Raw genomic sequence first — 21193 nt, forward strand, 5'->3', positions numbered from 1 at the left:
ATCAATCACCGCACCCGCGGTGTGTAAGAAAGGTCTTCCTAGAATGATTGGAATGTTGGAGTCTTCTTCCATGTCAACAATGACAAAGTCCACCAGGATGAAAAATTTCCCAATTCTTACGGGAACATCTTCCCATATCCTAATGGTGTCTTCGTCGATCTATCGGCCATTTGGAGTGTGATATTGGTGCATTTAAGCTCTCCCATCCCCAACCTTTTACTCACCGAGTACGGCATAACACTCACACTAGCGCCTAGATCACATAAGGCTTTGTTGATCGTGGTGTCGCCAATGGTACACGGTATTGAGAAGCTTCCCGGATCTTTGAGTTTTGGAAGTGAACTCCCTTGAAGTATAGCACTACTCACCTTAGTGAAGGCGATATTCTCAAGCTTCCGGATTGACTTCTTCTTTGTGAGGATGTCTTTCATGTATTTTGCATAGGCCGGCACGTGATTGATTAATTCCGTGAAAGGAATTGAGACTTCCAAATTCTTCACAATTTCCATAAATTTTCCAAGTTGGTCATCAAATTTGGGCTTGGCTTGACGAATTGGAAAAGGAAGTCTAATCACAATGGGCACCTTCTCCTTGACCTTGTCTTCATTTCTTTTTGAAATTTCTTCTTTTGATGGTTCTCCATCCTTGGAGTTTTGCACAATTTCTTCTTTATCACTAGCTTCCACAACTTCATCCTCAACTTGCTTCTTCGGTGCTTCATACCTTGTACCACTCCTCAAGTGAATGGCGCTAACCGTTTCATGTCTTGGGGGATTACTTTGAGGTGGTAATTTTCCCTTTTGTCTTTGTGAGCTTGAAGATGCTAGTTAAGTCAATTGGGTTTCCAACATTTTGGTGTGAGCTAGGATGTTGTTGATGGTGGTTTCCTTTGCTTGACTATCTTTTTGCATTTGAGTGAAAAACTCTTGTTGATTCTTTTGCATTTGGAGGACCGCTTTTTGAACATCAAAACCTTGGTCATTTTGTTGATTGTATGGAGATTGATTTTGGTAACCTTGGTTTTGGTTGTAAAAGGGTCTTTGATTTTGGTTTCTCATGGGAGGTGGGGTGTATGTTGGTTGAGGGTTTTGAACATTTTGGCTTTTGTATGAGATATTTGGATGAAATTTGGTGTTTTCATTGTAATAGTTTGAATAAGGGGTACCACTCTTGTATGCTTGGAAAGCATTCACTTGTTCATTTGTTCCCCTACATTCACTTTGGTCATGTCCCAAAGTTCCACAATTCTCACATATCCCACTTGGTATTGATGAAGATGCCGTCATGGAATTAACATGATGCTTTGGTGATTTTGAGGCTTCTTCAAGTCTAGCCATAGCTTTTTCAAACTTCAAATTGATGGTATCAATGTGACACTAGTAGAAAAAACACCTATTGCGTCAGTTAATTTACGTCGGTTCTACAAAAACTGACGCAAAAAGTACTTATTTTTGGCGGGAATCCATTTTTGCCCTATAGTGAAGCCTTTTACGTCAGTTCTTGAAAAAAACTGACGTATATAATACGTCGGTTCTCAGAAAAACTGATGTATTTGATCAAATACATCAATTATGTTACTAAACCGACTTATTTAATATAACTTTTTTGCATCAGTTTTACCTAAACCCGATGCAAATGCCGACAACTACCGTATTAAGTAAAACACGAGTCCCATTCCCCCCATTCATTCCTTCGAAAAAAATTAACACCCTTTTTCCTCTATTCCCTCATTCAATCGACACCATGCCACACCACACCACCGCCCCACTGCCGACCTACCGCGGACCCATTGACGACTTTTTGCCGACCCCAGTGTTGCCGTCTCATTCTCTTCTACTCATCTAATTCCTAATTTGTTATTGGTATGATTTTAACTTAATTTTTTTGTTGTAAGTTCTTTTAATAGGTTTTACTATTGTTGTTTATATACAATTTTCTATAGTAATTGATTTGTTAGTATGAATTGAATGTAAATCTAGAATTTTTTTAGGGTTAGGGTTAGGTGAAATTGGGGGTTTCATATTTGATTAGTTGGTTTGGGTGGGTTAATTTCTGCTACATTTTATACTACTGCCCTCGCCTCGTCGCCGCCGACATCCCTCATAGTCCCACTTATATGGTATGTTTTGATTGTTTTCCCTAATTTCTCCAGTATTTCATACGGTGCCAGTTTATAGATGAATGATTTAGGGTTTTTTTTACAAATTGTGAAATAAATTGTTGTTATTTCCCCCCTTCAAACCTGAAGTTTTAATAATTTGATAATGAGTTGTTGTTCTGAGTTTGCTGTGACGGTATTGTTGCTAACATGGTTGGGTAAATTCTATTTGAGTGTTGAATGCCTTTTTCTATGAAATTACACTTGGGACCCTGATGAAGATTACATTAGGCAGAATTGGATAATGCATTCACGAATTCTACACTTATACGGTACCAGGAACATTATCTCCTTGTCACTTCCCTCAAATGTGTGTGCACCCTGTGTTATTGCCTGCCATTTTAAACATGTCTAGTTCCTGTATAACCTTATATGTTATTCTCTAAATGCAACAAACACAATTATTCTCTCTGCCTTAGCCATAGAACATGTTATGCAGTAGGTTTGGTATGTTTAGTTTTCACGGCTGATGTTTCTAAATTCTAATGGTATTATTTTCAAACATATCCACGGCTAACATATTTTGGGTCTTCAAAGTAAACTATTTTGATAGAATTCCTTCCTAGCCTTATGGTCCCTTCATTGTGATTTCGAGGATAATCAAACTAACATTGATTTTTAGCCGCTGTTTGATTTGAACAAATGATTATCTGAAGAATTCTCGTTTCAGGTCCCTCTTCTGGAACCCCTGACGGTTCAGTTTTTGAAAGTAATACCATAGCAAGATATGGTACGTCCCTTTCCCTACTGTAGTTGCACTTCTGAAGCCTGACAATCCTTGCTTTGGCACTTCATTGATTGACTCTGTAAGTATTTCGTGTTAAACATACACGTCCATCTTTTATGTGATTGTTATTTTTTTTTACGTATATATGCATGTTTCATTTGTTAGGCCCATGTAGAGCAATGGATTGATTTTGCTTTCATGAAGATCGATGCCAACATTGCTCGCTGGTTCTATCCTAGAGCTGGCTATATTCCATTTCTTGCCCCTGTGAGTTTCACTCTTTCTTATCTCATTCTTTGTATATCCTATCATGCTTTAGAAATTATATACTTTGGTTTGGAACATGTAACCCCGAATCGCCGACTCTGTCACGGCTCGCATGAATTAGAAATTTTAAGCAAGAAAAAGCGAAGGGAACTTTGGGTCGTTTGGCATGTCACTCTTGAACTTCGCAAAAGTGTAATGAGACTAAGGCTATAAGTGCAATTTCTTTGAAACTTAGGTAGTACTTTTATCATTTTTGATTGGGATTGCGAAGGAGGGGTTGATTGTGAGTTGGGACTGTAAAAAATGGTTGCTAACGTGGCTGAAAATTGAGCATGCTATTTATCTTATATCTCTGCATTACTTTTATGCAGGACGAGTTGAAGAAGACAACGGTTACTATGGTGGAGCAGAGTAAGGTTCTCAATACGCCCGGAGTGAAAAGCAAACAAAAAGAGAATTTTTGATGCTCTTCGTCGGGAACTCGAGTAAGTATTCTTTCTTGTTGAGCGCCCTTCTTTGTTAACCATTATTTCGACCACTTTCCGATTATAGTATCAGTTACTTTGATAATATCTAGTTGGCCATAATTATCTGTGGCCCTTGGCTGCAAAAACTAAGGATTGCAAAGTAGGGAGATATCTTTACGATTGCCTAAGTTTCGCCTGTCTAATTGTGCCATATATTTTTGCCCTTTCGCTCTCTGGTCTTCTTCATCAAAAACTGTATTTTCTCCCACTTGTCAAAATATGTGAGGGGTATTTCGAAAAATTGTAAGAAGATAAAGAAATGGAGGGAATATCTAATACGAGAATTGGTTATATTGTATACCAATTTAGTTAGTTAACAAAGGGTTGAGGAAATTATGCGTCTTATATCTACATTTTGAAGTGAGCTAGGAATGTAATTCTATGTGCACTTTGTTACATTTTGAAGTGAGTTAGGAATATAATTCTATGTGCACTTTGTGTGAATCAAGTAGATATGTCAACTTTGTAACCAGTGGCTTGTTCCTAGGTGGGTAAGATATTAGTGGAATATAGAAAAGGAAAAGGGAACCCCCCTAAAACTATGGTGTAGCTAAACATAATACTTCGTAGAGGTTAAATACACTTACGGGGTTACATGTTCCAAACCAAAGTATCTAACATATCATGCATTTAAATCTCATAGTAATCAGCGAACTTGAACTTCCCCATACAAAATCAAACACTAAAATTGGCTTGATGAAAATGTTTTTTTGTATCAGCCTTGATGAAAATATTTTTTGTATCAGCCTTGATGAAAATATTGCTTGATGTGTGATTATAAGAGGTGACAAGGCTAAAATGAATATCAAGGAGTACGAGTTGCTAAGGAAGAATTTCAGTGACACCGGCTGCCTTTGGATTCAATTATCAATATGGCAAGGATACTCTTATGGCTAAGTATGGATTTGAAAGTGGAGTCATTGATGAAGCATTGTTTTATATTTTTGTTGATAGGTTAGTTGATTGGTTAAAGATCTTTAGGTAATTGACTTGGAATAATCGGTTTGTATAAAGATATTTGTTGTTGATTATCAAATCATCTTGCGTTTGTGATATTCAGATTGTGAGTTTCATATAATTTCGGCAGCAAATTTTTATATAGAAAAAAGCATTAATAAATTGCGTCGGTTCTTGAAAGAAATGATGCAAATGAGAAAAATGAATTGGCCCTAAAACAAAATATCAATTGCATCAGTTATGATAACAAATGACGCAAAAAATAAAGAAAATGCATCGGTTCTATAAATAACTGATGCAAATGCTGAAGCATTTGCGTCGGGTGTACATACAATTGCGTCAGTTTTTAAAACATAACTGATGCAAATGATTCTTTTTTGCGTCAGTTTTTGAAATACAACTGACGCAAATGGTGAACTTTTTGCGTCAGTTTCACAACTGACGCATAGCAAATACGACCCCTCGATATACGTCAGGCCAAAACCGACGCAAAAGGCCCTCTACAACTGACGTAATAGGGGTTTTTTCCATTAGTGTGAGCACTAAGTTGAGCACCCAATTGAGTAATGGAGTCAACTTCATGCTTTCCTCCTCTAGTAGCCTTGCGAGGTCTACTATATTGTGAGTTATGGACCGCCATTTCCTCAATTTGGTTCCAAGTTTGATTGTCATCAACTTCGGTGAACATTTCATTTGATCCCATGTTGAGAATGTTCCTTGAATCTTCATAAAGACCGTTCCAAAATTGTTGTACCAAGAACCACTCGCTAAGTCCATGGTGAGGACATGAGTGACAAATTCCCTTAAATCGCTCCCAAGCTTCATACAAAGATTCTTCATCCCTTTGCTTAAAGCCCGTGATTTGAGCTCTTAGCATGTTAGTCTTTTCCGGTGGATAGAACTTTTTGTAGAAAGCTAGAGCCAACTTTTTCCAAGAATCAATTCCCTGAGAGTAACCTTATCAAGGCCTTTCAACCATTGTTTCGCGGTGCCAATTAGAGAAAAAGGAAATAAGACCCATCGAATTTGGTCTTGAGTTACACCGGTTTGAGAAATCGCATCACAATTGTCACAAAAAGTCTCCATATGAGAATGAGGGTCTTCACTAGGCATCCCCCCAAATTGGCTTCTTTCAACTAATTGGATAAATGCGGATTTGGCAATAAAATTTCCGGTTAGATGTTGTGGTGTGGGAGTACCGTTGGGTAGGTTCTCCTCGGTGGGTACGGAATGTGATGAAAACTTAGGCATTGTGGGTTGATTTTGTGTTGGGTTCTCCTCACCTTCTCTTGCAAAAGGGTTGATGAACTCAATAGTATTTGGTTGAATATCTACAACCTCACTAATACCTCTCAAAGTTCTCCTAGCAAGTCTTCTATTGGTTGTCAAAGTTCTTTCAATTTCGCGATCAAAGGGTAACAAGTCACCTTGTGACCTTCTAGACATGCAAAATATCAAACAACTCGAAAACAATTAGAACAAACCTTGAGGAGTTTTACTTCCCCAAGGCAAAGAAGGACACAACTAATAACAATATAAGAAAATCTAAATCAAGTTAACACCATCCCCGGCAACGGCGCCATTTTTTTGGTCGGGATACTAATCTTTCGGTTACTTATCGTTAGGAGCACCTAGACCGAAACACAATTTATAACTTCACAAACAACTCTACAATTTTTGGTCGGGATGAGATAATTTTGCAACTAGTGGTGTCTTAGGGGTGTCAATTGGGGTTTGATGTAGAAGATCACTAAACTAAATATCAATGAAAGTAAAACACAATTTATAACTTCACAAACAATTCTAAACAATTAGTAAAGAAGGTGTCATGGGGTCATAGGGGATTCATGGGAATTGAAACAAATCAAACCGAGAAAGGCCACATTTCACCCGGTTTTGGACCTTGCACAAGATTGAGGTCTAACATGAATTCCGTCTAAGAAGTCGTGCCATTTTCCAGCATGGGATTAATCTTTGGTGAGTTTGGGACGTTTTTGTGTAGGAACTTATATCCCAAAGCCGTTCCTATCATAAACAAGCTTTTAAAATTAGTAAAGAGGACCAAGTGGAACAAGCTTAGTTTTTTGTGCATTATGTCGCTATCAACCTTCCTCTTTTGAACCAACAAAGCTCAAGGGACAAGGACTCTTACACGGTTTCCTCAAATTTGTCCATATAATCATAAATAAGAAGTTGAGCTACAAACAAGGAAGTTTGGACTATTAGTTTACTTTCTTTGCTTTATGATTTGTCATAGATTTGCCGTTTTCTTGGTTGTTAGCTGCTATTTTTGTGACCCTTAGATGTACTTAGTAATCAAGGGTCAAGATTGTAAGCCTTGGTCTATATAAACCAAGCTAAACACTTGAGAACTTCAGATTTGAGTGAATTAAAATATGAGTTTGAAACTAAAGTTTTCAATCAATTTTCTTCTTGCTTAGTGCAGAAAACCCCTCATTACTTAGTGTTTGAGGCGGGATTAAGCTCTTGCTTCGTGATCTTGAGTTTAATTCCAAGGCTTAAAACTCGTGATCTAGTTTAAGTCATATCTCGGTTACTTGTTCTTGTTCTCGTGTCAAAACAGTCCCAAAGTTTCTGTTTTGTTATCTTAAGTCATTGTGGGAATTGTTATTTGAATGTTTAGTTCATAAGCATTTAAGTTACAAACCCTTTTCCATTGTTGTCATTCAAACTAATCGTTTCAATTGTGTTGATTGTCATGTCCCAAATCAGTTTAGTTGTGTCTTAAAATCGTGCAAACTTGAGTCTTTTATCTTCTTAATCCTTAAACCATTTAGTTAGTCTTTGTTTGAGTCCAAATCAGTCCATTTGTGAGTCTTATTCCGTCCAATTCAAATTCTGTTTTCAAGTCCATTTGGTTCTAATTCTGTCCAAAAATCGAGTCCTAGTAGTTTTACTCCAGGAATTGATCATACAAACATGTTCTCAAATTATAAGCAAGCAATTATTGTTGTGATGGATCGAGTTGGTTTATATCTTACAATCCTAGGAAAGTTTGGGTCCCGGAGCCGAATCGATTAGATTGTACAACACCTACAAGTCGACTTAGTCTTCCCTACTCAACAACATGCATGGTCTAATGAGACTCGAGTTGGTTTATGTCTTACAAGTCTCATTGAAAAAATAGGTGATGGGTAAAAAATGCAAGGATTTATAGGCTCACATTTCATCAAACATAACATGTGCATGAGTTGAGATCACAACAAGCAAGCAAATAAACTATGAAAGCATATTAATTTAAGCATGAATCATTCCCCATGTTGGTTTCCCCTAATTACCCATTAACCCTAGCTAAGTAACTACTCACTCATTATCATGTTGAACATGCTAGAAAGGTTGTCAATCATACCAACAAAGTGAAACATGATGAATAAATGAAAGTGATTAACAATAATTAAAGAGGGGTTAAGAGAATAATACCTACTAATGATTCCAATAATAAAGCAAAGAATAAAAGAAGTACTCGATGCTTGATTGAGTGGTTGTCAATCTCCCAATAATAACCCAAAAAATCTTCAATTACCCAAAATAAAGGATGAACAAGAGAGAGATGAAGGAAATAAAACTTGTATTAAAACTTGATTAATTGTTGATTACAAGATTAAAGAGAGATTTGATTGGTATTAACTACACTAAAGATTGCTAAGAAGAACATGCTCTTCTAATTAGACTAATGGGGTATTTATAGTGGGGATTAGGTGGATGAATTAGGCTAAACTAAGGGCTTAAATGATGATTAAGTCCCTTGTTGAGGAAACGCCGGTCTTTTTGGAAAGACTCCGGTCTCTAGGGAGACTCCGGTTTCTAGAAAACGATGTGCATCCTTCCTTGAAGCTTGAAGAAGACGAAATGGGTCTGCCTGGGAATCCGGGCGTCTTTACCACGGGATGGGCGGATTTGGTGGTTTCTGCCCGGGCGTCTTGGGGTGAAGATGGGCGTCTTCTGGAGTCTTTGCCTGGGCGTCTTGGGGAGAAGACGCACGGATTGTGGTGGTGGAGACGGGCGTCTTCTGGGGAAGAGGCACGGATTGCTGGGCAGTCTTGTTTCTTCTTCTTTTCTTCCTTTTTCTTCATAAAATCCTTGGGGATTTCCTCGGGGATGCAAGGATCTTTTCTCATCATTGCCCATCTACTATAGTATGTACAAAGGCCTTCTAATCTTGTCTTTCCTTGATGCTTGGTCATTGAATTAAATCAATTTAGCCTCATTTTGCCATGAAAATGCAAGGTTTGCACTCCTTTCCTACCAAGGGATCAAAACCTCAAAGAATATGCAAAACAAATGTCTAAAGACAATAAATGACCCAAATATTCACTAAAAAGCATGGGAATAAGTCTAATTCGGGGACTAAATGTGCTCTAATTATGGTCACATCAATATCTTGGAGGAATGAAATGCCACAAAGGGGCATACTAGAGGTTGAGATCTTCGACGTTTGAGGGATCGACTACCAAGGGCCGTTTGTGACATCCAATGGGAACAAATATATCCTTGTGGCCGTAGACTACGCCTCAAAATGGGTGCAGGCAATTGCCACCCCAAACGATGATGCAAAGACGGTCACCAAGCTCTTCAAGAAAATAATCTTCCCAAGGTTTGGAGTCCCTAGAGAAATCATACGTGATGGAGGAACACATTTTCATGAAAAGAAGCTCGCATCCCTTTTGACCAAATATGGTGTTCAACATAGAACCGGTTTAGGATACCATCCTCAAACAAGCGGTCAAGTTGATGTTTCGAATAGAGAGATCAAGCAAATTCTTGAGAAAGTTGTCAACAAGACCCGAAAAGATTGGAGTACAAAGCTTGACGACGCTCTTTGGGCTTATAGGACGGCCTATAAAACTCCCATAGGAGCCTCTTCTTTCAAGCTTGTTTATGGAAAAGCATGCCACTTGCCAATCGAATTAGAGTACAAAGCTTTTTGGGAAATCCGAGCTCTTAACCTTGATCTCAAATTAAGTGGTCAAAGGAGGATGATACAAATTCAAGAGTTGGAAGAATTACGACTACAATCTTATGAGAATGCCAAGATCTACAAGGAAAGGACAAGATTGCTTCATGACAAGAGGATCAAGCAAAAAGCCTTGCACAAAGGAGATAAAGTCCTTCTATTTAATTCCCGATATCGACTCTTTCCCGGGAAGTTGAACTCTAGATGGATGGGTCCCTATGTGATCACCGAGGTTGGAAAGTACGGAGACTTTGAAATCAAAGCGGAAGATGGAAGCAAATTCAAGGTCAATGGCCAAAGATTGAAGCCATATTATGAGGGAGCATTTATTGGAGAGGTCGAGGTCACCTACCTCGGGCCTCCTCATCCTTGAAGGAATCATCAAAGGGAGAGTTTGGTGGAGTCCTCCCTAAACCACCACTTGTAAATATACTAACCCCTCTAACTTGTATTTATAACTTTATTGCATTCCTTTTATCATAAACATAAATTCTTTCCATGAGAGTAAGTGAGGGAGGGTCACTAATGATTTTTGATGAAGGAAGGAACTAGTTTTCAAGTGTGGGGAAGCTTTTTGTCAGAGTAAAGGAAAAACAAGGAGAATCCGCTCGTCCAGCGAGGAATCCGAGCATCTGGGGAGGAAATCCGCTCGGCTTATTCAAGACGCCCGTCTTACTGCAAATCCGCTCGTCCTTTTTGCTGCATGACTTTGGGATACTCTCCTGTAAGGAAATCCGGGCGTCCCTCAGACAAGACGCTCGTCCTACTTCAGGAAAGACGCTCGTCCTAAGCACGATCCGCTCGTCTTGGCTGCTTCAAATTTTGGAAAAATCAGCTGTAAGGGAATCCGAGCGTCTTCCCAGGAATCCGTTCGTCCCAAATCGAGGGAATCCGAGCGTCCCAAGCCCGATTCCGCTCGTCTCCCTGCGGCCTTTACTCCCGGTTTTCACATTTTTATTTCTCCCCCACCACATAATTTGTGACACATCACCCTTCCTTCCACTTGTATTATAAAAACCCACTCTCTTATGACTCCAAAACATATCCCAAACACTCTTTCACTCAACAAAAACAAAAACCCCCAATTTCTAGGGTTTCAAAAGCAAGATTCAATCCACAAAGAGCATCTCCATACTCCAACAAATCAAAATTTCTCTCTACAATCAAAGAATGGGACCAAGAGAATCTCTTTTAGGGATAGAAGAAGGCCAAGAGTGAGAGGAAGCTCATCTACTTCTCACATCAACACACTAAGAAGGGAACATGAAGAGATTGTGGATCTCACCAAGCTTGACGATTTTTCCAACATTGAATTTGTGAACGATGTTCAAAGGCTTGTCTTTCACCGACTACTTGGTAAGAATATTCTTCCTACCAAATTTTTATGCCATAAAACATTAAGGAAGCTTGGAATATACCATCAAACCGAAACCCTTTTTGAGTTGTTTGGTCTTTCTACCTTGTTCCACTTACATGAGCAAACCTACCGACCTCTTGTTTTAGAGTTCTTAAGTTTCTTAAAGATCACAACATTGAACAAAACAATTTGCATAGAGTTTAGATTGGAGAATGTGACAAGGATGATGAGTCTTGTTGAGTTTGCAAATGTACTCGGTATGGATGTTTCGCCTACCCGAACATCAAGACCTAAGAAGTATAGTGTGGCACCATTGTGGAGAGCCATGACCGGTCGAGACTTTATGTATATCATGTTGGGAAATGTGTCCTCAACAATAGTGCGATCACATGATTTAAATATCATTATTAAATCTCATTTTAAAGAATACAATTGGGAAGTATTTATACTGTCAACTGGTCAACATATATCGGTAATGATTGGCTGACTAGAGTTTGACATTACTGTCGTGTGACGGTGGTGATCAGTTGACCCCCTAGGTTATACCTATAGGGCAACACTCTTAATTGATCATTTAATTAATCGTATAATGTTACGAGTTAATTAAATTACTTGAAAAATTGACGGACGATTTTGGAAGTAAAATTTACGTATCAAATTGAAATGTGATTAAATGAGATACGGTCTGAGTAATCGATTTGTATCATTACTCGGATAAAATTATTGTTTAAAGAAACAATTGGATTTGAATGAATTATTATAAATATGATTTATAAATTGGTAAAATATATTTTGGCACAAGTAATTGTGAATTACTAAGTTGATTTTGTATATGACGTATTTTCACTAATACGTTGATTTTTAATATGTTAAAAATACATAACAAATTTATGTTACATATGACATGTGACATATTTACATTTGACAAAAATAAAATGGATTCCATTTTATCTTCAAATGGACCGAAATATGGGTGTGAGTAACAAATTGTATTGTGTTAATTAAGATTAGTGGAATTCATTATTATTACTCTAATTTTAGGCATGCATACCTAGTGTCTTTTGTGTAAGAGCACAAAGACCATGCATTGGCCATTTCCCCTCCACCCTACCCGGTTTTCCCTTGGAAAGAACAAGGGTTCTTTTGCCTATTTTATTTTATCATTTTACCATATGAATGGGTGTTAGAGAATCATTATTCATTCACTTCATATTATTATTTTTAGAGAGATAAAAATAACACTCTTCCTCTCCTCTACTCCTACCCGGTTTTAGGAGCAAAAACCAAACAATTTTGGTTCAATTTTTCACAAGATTAATATTGTACTAGCTCATATAATATTAATTAGATTAAGAGTTAGCTTTGGGTATAATTCCTAAGGAGAGATCCTACACTTGGATCTTGTTTCTTCCATTAAAGAAAAGCTCAAGAACAACAGAAAAGGAGATTTCTTTTGTGCCCATTTAAACCGAAATACCCATTGTAAGAATAATGTTTCTTTCTCATTTCTTTAATTAGTTTGCATGCATAAGTTCCACCTTTAATTTTATGACAAATTAATTTTAACATATATGAGTATGTTAGTATGTATAAAGATCTACATTTCCTTCAATCGGTATCAGAGCCACGGTTGTTTGCATGCAAATCGGTTAAAAGTTTTTCCGAGTAATAAGAATAACAAATAAAACTTGTAAAATTTGTGTTATTATGAGATATCACGAAATTAATCCATGCATGTTAATATTTCTGGTCCTAAAATGTTTTAGGATATTTTGGTTAATTTTACGGATTTTTATTGTTCATAATTTACAATAATGGCATTTAAATATGATTTTATGAGTAAAAATGTCATTTTCGGTCTAAAATTAGCTATACTTTGAATTTTCAGTTGATTTTTGGATATGTTATCACATATATTATTTTGAGATAACCTGTAAATTTTCATAATTTTTGGACTTGTTATGCTCGAAAAATGGATTTTTCATTATTAAATTCGGATTTAGGTGAAAAATAGGTTAATATGAGTTAAATTTTGAATCTGGTCATAGAAAATTAATATGTTGTCACATGCAATTTTACAAGATGTGTGTAAAATAATTGGCTATAAAGAAGTCTTTTTACATGATTTATGGATTTTTGAAGAAAAATAGCATAAATAGTGACATTATTAGTGAAAAATTAATAAAACATAATCTATGACTTAGGAAAAACGTCTAATGTTGCATTTTATCATATTTTTCAGATATAAAATTGAAAAGTTAATGAATATAATTTTTCCATGTTTTTATGATTATTTTTTGTTAAAACCGATAAACCGCAACATTGTTTTTCCGGAAAAATTTCGAAATTTTTAACCTAAGATTTTGAACATTATGAGTGTCATGGTATTTTTTCCAGAATTTTCATGAGTTTAAATTTCAAATTTCAAATTTATTTGAAATTTTGTGATTTATTTGAAGTTTATAGCTTATTTTTGTAATTTTTGGTCCATTTATGAACAATTTTATAAAATATAGGTTAATTATGGTCAAATTATTAGTGAAGACTAAATTTTGAGTCCTAAGAGGTTAGGGTAATTAACTTATGCATAAATATGAGTTTATGTATTTTTGTGATTATAAAAATGTTGAAATCACGCAAATCCGTAAAAACCGAGTAATATACGATATTGGCTAATTAAAGGCGATTTAGCATAAAATTGAGCATGTTCTTACATATTATAATGCTGCATTTTCTTTATGATTTTCATAATTTTAATTTATGTAATTTTGAATTATGTAATTTTACTTAGTATGGCCTTAGATTTTAATTGGTATTTCCCGAAATGTATGGGAATATCGATTCGGTTGTAATTTTATTGTGATCTCGTATCACCATTTTGTAATTTAATAGATTTATTTTATTTTAGTTACAAATGTATAATAGGAAATTATGTAATTTATTATGTAATTTTATTCATTCCGGAGTTCCCAAAGACGGATTTCTTCAAGAATGGCGATACATAAAGACGGTGTTACCTCGAGATGCGTGTCACAACCGAAGTTCAAGGGACCAATGGAGTTGGTTTCCGAATATGTAATAGTTAAATAGTTTTTCTATTTTAGGAAAGGCCATACTAGGATTTATTTATTTTTATGCTTGCATTTTATTTTATGTCACATGCATCGCTAAATCGCCATAACTAAACATGCATTGTCATTTTATCGAGTTTATCGACCGTGTCAATTAAAATTATCGTAGTTCACCGCTTTAGTTCACTTAAAACGTGATAGATAATAAATTGACATGACCTCTCGCTAAAACAATTAATTGAGACATAGCCTTACCAAATAGTAGAAACCATGAAAACCTATTTCGCGAGGGAGTGCACTCGGCCCTACCGGGGTACAAACCTTGTTACGTAGGGGAAGTGGGTGATGAATGTTAATCCACCGAATTCATGTTGATAAGGGATGAATCGGCCCTACCATGCCCAAGTTGATATGGATTTGGATCATGGACACATTTATTCGAAATTTGGATTGAACTCAACAAAAGTTTTTGATAAGGGATGTATCGGCCCTACCGTGCCCTTGTCGAATGTGTTTTGGGCTAAAGATAATTGTTAAATGTAATATTATCGACCAAGAGTTCTAAAAGTAGAATCGATTAAACGTTAATCCACCAAGTTATATTGATAAAGGATGAACCGGCCCTACCGTGCCTAAGTCGATATGAATTTGGGTCTTGGAATCATTTATTATAGTTGGGTAGAGGTCACTATATAAATGTTCATATCTTGTTAATATTTTACAAGTATGATTTAAAAAGACAAATGTTAATATTTCCTTTTCCTCCATATTTGTAGTTCTTTACAATGAATCCAACGAATGCTACCGCACCGATAACTATTGAGTCATATCACAATGTTTTTGACGACGTTTGCTCCAACAATAATTTCAATACAACTAGAGAACTTCATTTCGGGATAGGTTCGGATGGTAACCTTAACTTCATCACCTCTTCTAAACCACCCACTACTACTAGACCTCGTGTGAGTCCGTCTCAGGAAGACTACCTCATGCAATCTATAGGGTCTTTGTCTCTGGAAGATAAAGATGCCAAAGCTAGTGGGAGCTCTAGCAATCAAGTTCTTGCTTCAAAGGGCAAGAGGTTCAAGAAGAAAGGAAAGAAAATCAAAAACTTCAAGCAAGTTAATGATGAGTGCCATTATTGCTATGGCATGGGACATTGGCTTAGGAATTGTCCCATGTATTTGCGAAATATAAGGGAAGGACTCATTACTCCAAAAGGTACAATTCCTAAAGAAATTTATGTTATTGATATAAATTATACTTCCACTACGACATGGGTACTAGATACCGGTTGTGGTTCTCACCTTTGTAATCATTTACAGGGTTTAAGAGATGTGGAGAGGCTTAGCAAGGGAGATGTGGATCTACGCCTTGGAAATGGAGCTCGGGTAGCGGCCGAATCCTAGATAACTTATGTTTTAGCTTTGCCAAATGGATTTGAGTTGTATTTGCATAATTGTTTTTATGTTCCTACACTCTCTAAAAACATTATTTCAATCGCCATGCTAGACATGGACGGTTTTTGTTTTGTCATTAAGAACAATCGTTGTACTATTTCTAGAAACGACTTGGTTATAGGCCAAGCTTCCTCTATCAATGGCATTTACATTTTAGAGACCTCAAATCCGACTAATGATATTTATAACATTCAATCAAAGAAACTCAAAACAAGTGACCCAAGTGAAGCGTTCATTTGGCATTGTCGATTAGGTCACATAAACGAGAATCGCATCAAAAGATTAATTTCGACTAATGTGATTACACCATTTGATTTTCAATCATATGGTACATGCGAATATTTCCTACTTGGCAAAATGACTCGTAATCCTTTTAGTGGTAAAGGGACACGAGCTAGTGAACTATTGGGACTCATACACACCGATGTATGCGGACCAATGAGTATCACCGCTCGTGGAAATTATGACTACTTTATAACTTTCACCGACGACTTGAGTAGACATGGGTATGTCTATTTAATGAAGCATAAGAGTGAAGCGTTTGAGAAATTCAAAGAATTTCAAAACGAAGTAGAGAACCAATTGAACAAAAGGATTAAGGCACTATGATCCGATCGTGGTGGTGAATACCTTAGCCTTGAATTTGATTCACACTTGAAAGGTTGTGGTATTATATCACAACTTACTCCACCCGGAACACCACAACTCAATGGTGTTGCCGAAAGGAGGAATCGAACCCTACTTGATATGGTTCGCTCCATGATGAGTCAAACCGAGTTACCGAACTCGTTTTGGGGATTTGCGATTCAAACCGCAATTCGATCTTTGAACAATAGTCCCACTAAGTCCACCAAAAAGACTCCATATGAGATGTGGACGGGAAAAATCCGCAATATATCCTATATGAAGATTTGGGGATGTGATGCTTACGTCAAAACTAAGAACGACAACAAGCTTGCCCCAAGATCCGAAAAATGCATCTTTGTAGGTTACCCCTCGACCTCTCGAGGCTACTACTTCTACAAACCTCAAGATAACAAAGTGTTTGTGTCTTGTGAGGCTGTCTTCTTAGAAAGAGAATTTATTTCTAAGAGACAGAGTGGGAGAAATTTTGAACTTGATGAAGTTCAAGAGCCACAAACCGAGGTAGAGACGCAAGAAGAAGTTCCTTCGTCATCTAATGCGGTTGTACCTCCTCCACTAAGAAGGACGGGTCGAGTAATTCGCCATCCCGATCGATATGTGGGACTTATCGAGGAAGATGGAACACTCGATATGTTACTTATGGAAAGTGACGAGCCCGCCACCTACAAAGCTGCAATCTCTAGTCCAAATTCCTCCTTATGGCTTGAAGCCATGAAGTCCGAAATGGATTCTATGCATGAAAACCAAGTTTGGGACTTGGTAGATTTGCCTAAAGGGGCAAGACCCCTTCAATGCAAATGGATATTCAAAATCAAGAATGGCATAGAAGGACATGATGATGTCTACAAAGCTAGGCTAGTGGCAAAAAGGTTTACCCAAGTCAAAGGTCTCCATTATGATGAGACCTTCGTCCCCGTAGCCATGCTAAGATCCATATGGATTTTGTTAGCGATTGCCGCATTTCATGACTATGAAATATGGCAAATGGATGTCAAAACCGCTTTTCTAAATGGGCATTTAGAAGAGGAGGTGTACATGATACAACCCGAAGGTTTTGTTGATTCTAAAAATCCTAACAAAGTGTGCAAGCTTAAGAGATCTATTTATGGTCTTAAGCAAGCATCTAGAAGTTGGAATCATCGATTCAATCATGTTATAAAGGAAAATGGTTTCACTCGAAATGTTGAGGAACCATGTTTATACATGAAATTTAGTGGGAGCAATGTTGTGTTCCTAATCTTGTATGTCGATGACATACTACTCATTGGAAATGATATTCCAATGTTGTCTTCTGTTAAGAAGTGGTTAGGTAACCACTTCCAAATGAAGGATTTAGGAGAGGCACAACGCATATTAGGTATCCGGATCTATAGAGATAGATCCAAGAGGATATTGGTACTAAGTCAAGAGTCTTATGTTGATAAGATTCTTCGACGGTTCAGCATGGACAAATCCAAAAGGGGTTTGGTACCTATGGTAACCGGGACGATATTGAGCAAGACTCAATGTCCCTCCGAACCCCATGATGTTGAACGCATGAAGTTGATCCCTTATGCTTCCGCTGTTGGATCAATCATGTATGCCATGATATGCACACGTCCTGATGTCTCGTATGCCTTGAGCATGACGAGTAGATATCAAGGAAATCCAGGTGAGAGTCACTGGATTGCTGTCAAGAACATCCTTAAGTACTTGAGAAGAACTAAGGATTCTATCCTTGTGTTTGGAGGAGACACTGAGTTGCGTGTTAATGGATACACGGACTCAAGTTTTCAAACAGATAGAGATGACTTGAAATCACAAGTTGGTTTCGTGTTTATGCTCAATGGTGGTGCCGTAGTGGAGAAGCTTCAAGGAAGTCAGAATCGCGGATTCTACAACGGAGGTGAGTACATCGCAAAGCATCGAAGTCGCTAAGGAAGTTGTTTGGATCGGGCAATTCACGGAAGGTCTAAAAGTAGTACCTACCGCTAATGATCCCATCACTCTCTATTGTGATAATAGTGGGACGATCTTCCAAGCTAAGGAGCGAAAGTCTAGTAATAGATCTAGACATGTACTTAGAAAATATCATGTAATAAGAGATTTCATTGAAAGAAAGAAAATTGCGATTTGTAAGGTTGGGACGGATGACAACATAGCCGATCCACTCACCAAGCCTTTATCGCAGGCTAAACATGATGGACATGTTACGTCCATGGGACTTAAACGTGTACCAAGTTTTTGTTAGATTTTGAAATAAAATAAAAGTGTTGTTTTTGTTCATGTTCATAATCACATTTGTCTTTTATCTTTAATTTATACATTGTTACATCCAAACGGGTTGTAGAGACAATTGAACCCCATTAAAGTGAACACGGATTAACATAGTATTTGCCCATAGTCACTTGTATGAGGTGACGTCTCGAAGTGACTAGAGTGTGATGCGATTGATGGCAAGTTCAAGTGCCATAGAGTCATGTGAGATGACTAGTCGATCACATAGGCAGACTGTTAGGAACATTTTGTCGGGCTTTATGACCGCTTATAGAGTTCTGGCAAATTTATATAGCCTAGTCGTGGCGAGAGCTACTATAGTATTCAAATGAGTCGATTCTTTTAACTAAAGACTATTCGCCTAAGATGGCATAGTTTCAGATTAACATTGATTTGTGTTACTACGACCTTCGTAAATGGGGTCAAATGGGCATATTTTGGGTTATGATGGTTGTGGCTAGTCGAAGGGAATGAGTGCGATAGGAATTGTCCACCCCTAGTCAGGGTTATAACAATATCTCAGGGCCACTCGAGGAGTAATAAACTGGAAATGCGTGGCCACGCTCGGAAAGTATCTATGATAGATAAGTCCGGTCAATCAGTTATTCTCCAGATCGAGGAAACCACTCTCGATATGATCACTTGCAAGTACGACCTGAAAGACACCTTGCATTGAGTGGGAGATAGTAATAGGACAAGAGAATTGGTGACGCACACTTGTCGAGGACAAGTGGGAGATTGTTGGGAAATGTGTCCTCAACAATAGTGCGATCACATGATTTAAATATCATTATTAAATCTCATTTTAAAGAATACAATTGGGAAGTATTTATATCACAATGGTCAACATATATCGGTAATGATTGGTCGACTAGAGTTTGACATTACTGTCGTGTGACGGTGGTGATCAGTTGACCCCCTAGGTCATACCTATAGGGCAACACTCTTAATTGATCATTTAATTAATCGTATAATGTTACGAGTTAATTAAATTACTTGAAAAATTGACGGACGATTTTGGAAGTAAAATTTACGTATCAAATTGAAATGTGATTAAATGAGATACGGTCTGAGTAATCGAATTGTATCATTACTCGGATAAAATTATTGTTTAAAGAAACAATTGGATTTGAATGAATTATTATAAATATGATTTATAAATTGGTAAAATATATTTTGGCACAAGTAATTGTGAATTACTAAGTTGATTTTGTATATGACGTATTTTCACTAATACGTTGATTTTTAATATGTTAAAAATACATAACAAATTTATGTTACATATGACATGTGACATATTTACATTTGACAAAAATAAAATGGATTCCATTTTATCTTCAAATGGACCGAAATATGGGTGTGAGTAACAAATTGTATTGTGTTAATTAAGATTAGTGGAATTCATTATTATTACTCTAATTTTAGGCATGTATACCTAGTGTCTTTTGTGTAAGAGCACAAAGACCATGCATTGGCCATTTCCCCTCCACCCTACCCGGTTTTCCCTTGGAAAGAACAAGGGTTCTTTTGCCTATTTTATTTTATGATTTTACCATATGAATGGGTGTTAGAGAATCATTATTCATTCACTTCATATTATTATTTTTAGAGAGATAAAAATAACACTCTTCCTCTCCTCTACTCCTACCCGGTTTTAGGAGCAAAAACCAAACAATTTTGGTTCAATTTTTCACAAGATTAATATTGTACTAGCTCATATAATATTAATTAGATTAAGAGTTAGCTTTGGGTATAATTCCTAAGGAGAGATCCTACACTTGGATCTTGTTTCTTCCATTAAAGGAAAGCTCAAGAACAAAAGAAAAGGAGATTTCTTTTGTGCCCATTTAAACCGAAATACCCATTGTAAGAATAATGTTTCTTTCTCATTTCTTTAATTAGTTTGCATGCATAAGTTCCACCTTTAATTTTATGACAAATTAATTTTAACATATATGAGTATGTTAGTATGTATAAAGATCTACATTTCCTTCATATCAAACAATGCTTGGCATTTCACATCCAAAACCCGATTCTAAGGATCGCTTACCGGTTCTTATCCGGAACTATTCTCTGCACACCGAGACCCGGCAATTGTGAATGAGCTCGATCTTGTATTCATGAAGTCATATATTGAAATCCAAGGACGAGGTGGATATCATTTTAATGCAACTCTTGTACTTCTTGAGAAGTGGACTAAGTTTAGGAATGGAGATGACGATGGGATGAAGCATATCGTCAATGGAGGACTCATTACAAAGATTGCAAAGCATTTCAATCCAAAATTCAATGAGAACAATGAGTACACTCCTCTTTCCGGGAATACAAGGATAAATGAAGAACTCCTTCTTGTGCAACATCATTGGATGACCCTTGAGGGGGTTGATAAAAGAATCAAATGGATAACAAAGGGGAGTGACCCAATCTACTTGCCAATGACCGGTCTACCAAGAATTTCACCAAGAAGAGGTCATCTATCACCGATCCTGTCCTACCTTTTCCCCGCAAACCCAACCCAAGCAAGTCAAGCACCACCACCACCAAATCCCCAACAACAACAAGAGCCACAACAACAAGATGAGAAAATCAAGATACCTCCCTACCCTTTTCAATACCAACCATACAACCACCCTAACCCCTTTATTCTCCCCCGAGATGACTTTGTAACGGGAATTCTCCAAGACTTGCATTTCCGTCAATATGAAGCCGTCGTGGATAGCTATTATACTCTTTACCCTCAATTCCACGATATAGTTCAACGAGGGAAGATTAGTGAGGAGGGAATGTTTCCCT

At 37.1% G+C, this 21193-nt stretch overlaps 1 long non-coding RNA gene and 1 other non-coding gene across 2 annotated transcripts; both read left to right on the top strand.

Annotated features, from left to right (window-relative positions):
- The first annotated feature begins 1658 nt into the window (after window positions 1-1658).
- Window positions 1659-3611, top strand: LOC141639004 (uncharacterized). Its single transcript, XR_012542330.1, has 4 exons — window positions 1659-1862; window positions 2829-2964; window positions 3051-3152; window positions 3524-3611. It is a non-coding gene; the product is annotated as an uncharacterized LOC141639004 (long non-coding RNA).
- Window positions 3612-5406: 1795 nt separating this feature from the next.
- LOC141639009 (small nucleolar RNA R71) lies at window positions 5407-5513 on the top strand. The gene has a single exon (XR_012542332.1). It is a non-coding gene; the product is annotated as a small nucleolar RNA R71 (small nucleolar RNA).
- Window positions 5514-21193: the final 15680 nt, after the last annotated feature.

Source organism: Silene latifolia, unplaced genomic scaffold, assembly GCF_048544455.1.
Source record: "Silene latifolia isolate original U9 population unplaced genomic scaffold, ASM4854445v1 scaffold_248, whole genome shotgun sequence".
Lineage (NCBI taxonomy): Eukaryota > Viridiplantae > Streptophyta > Magnoliopsida > Caryophyllales > Caryophyllaceae > Silene > Silene latifolia.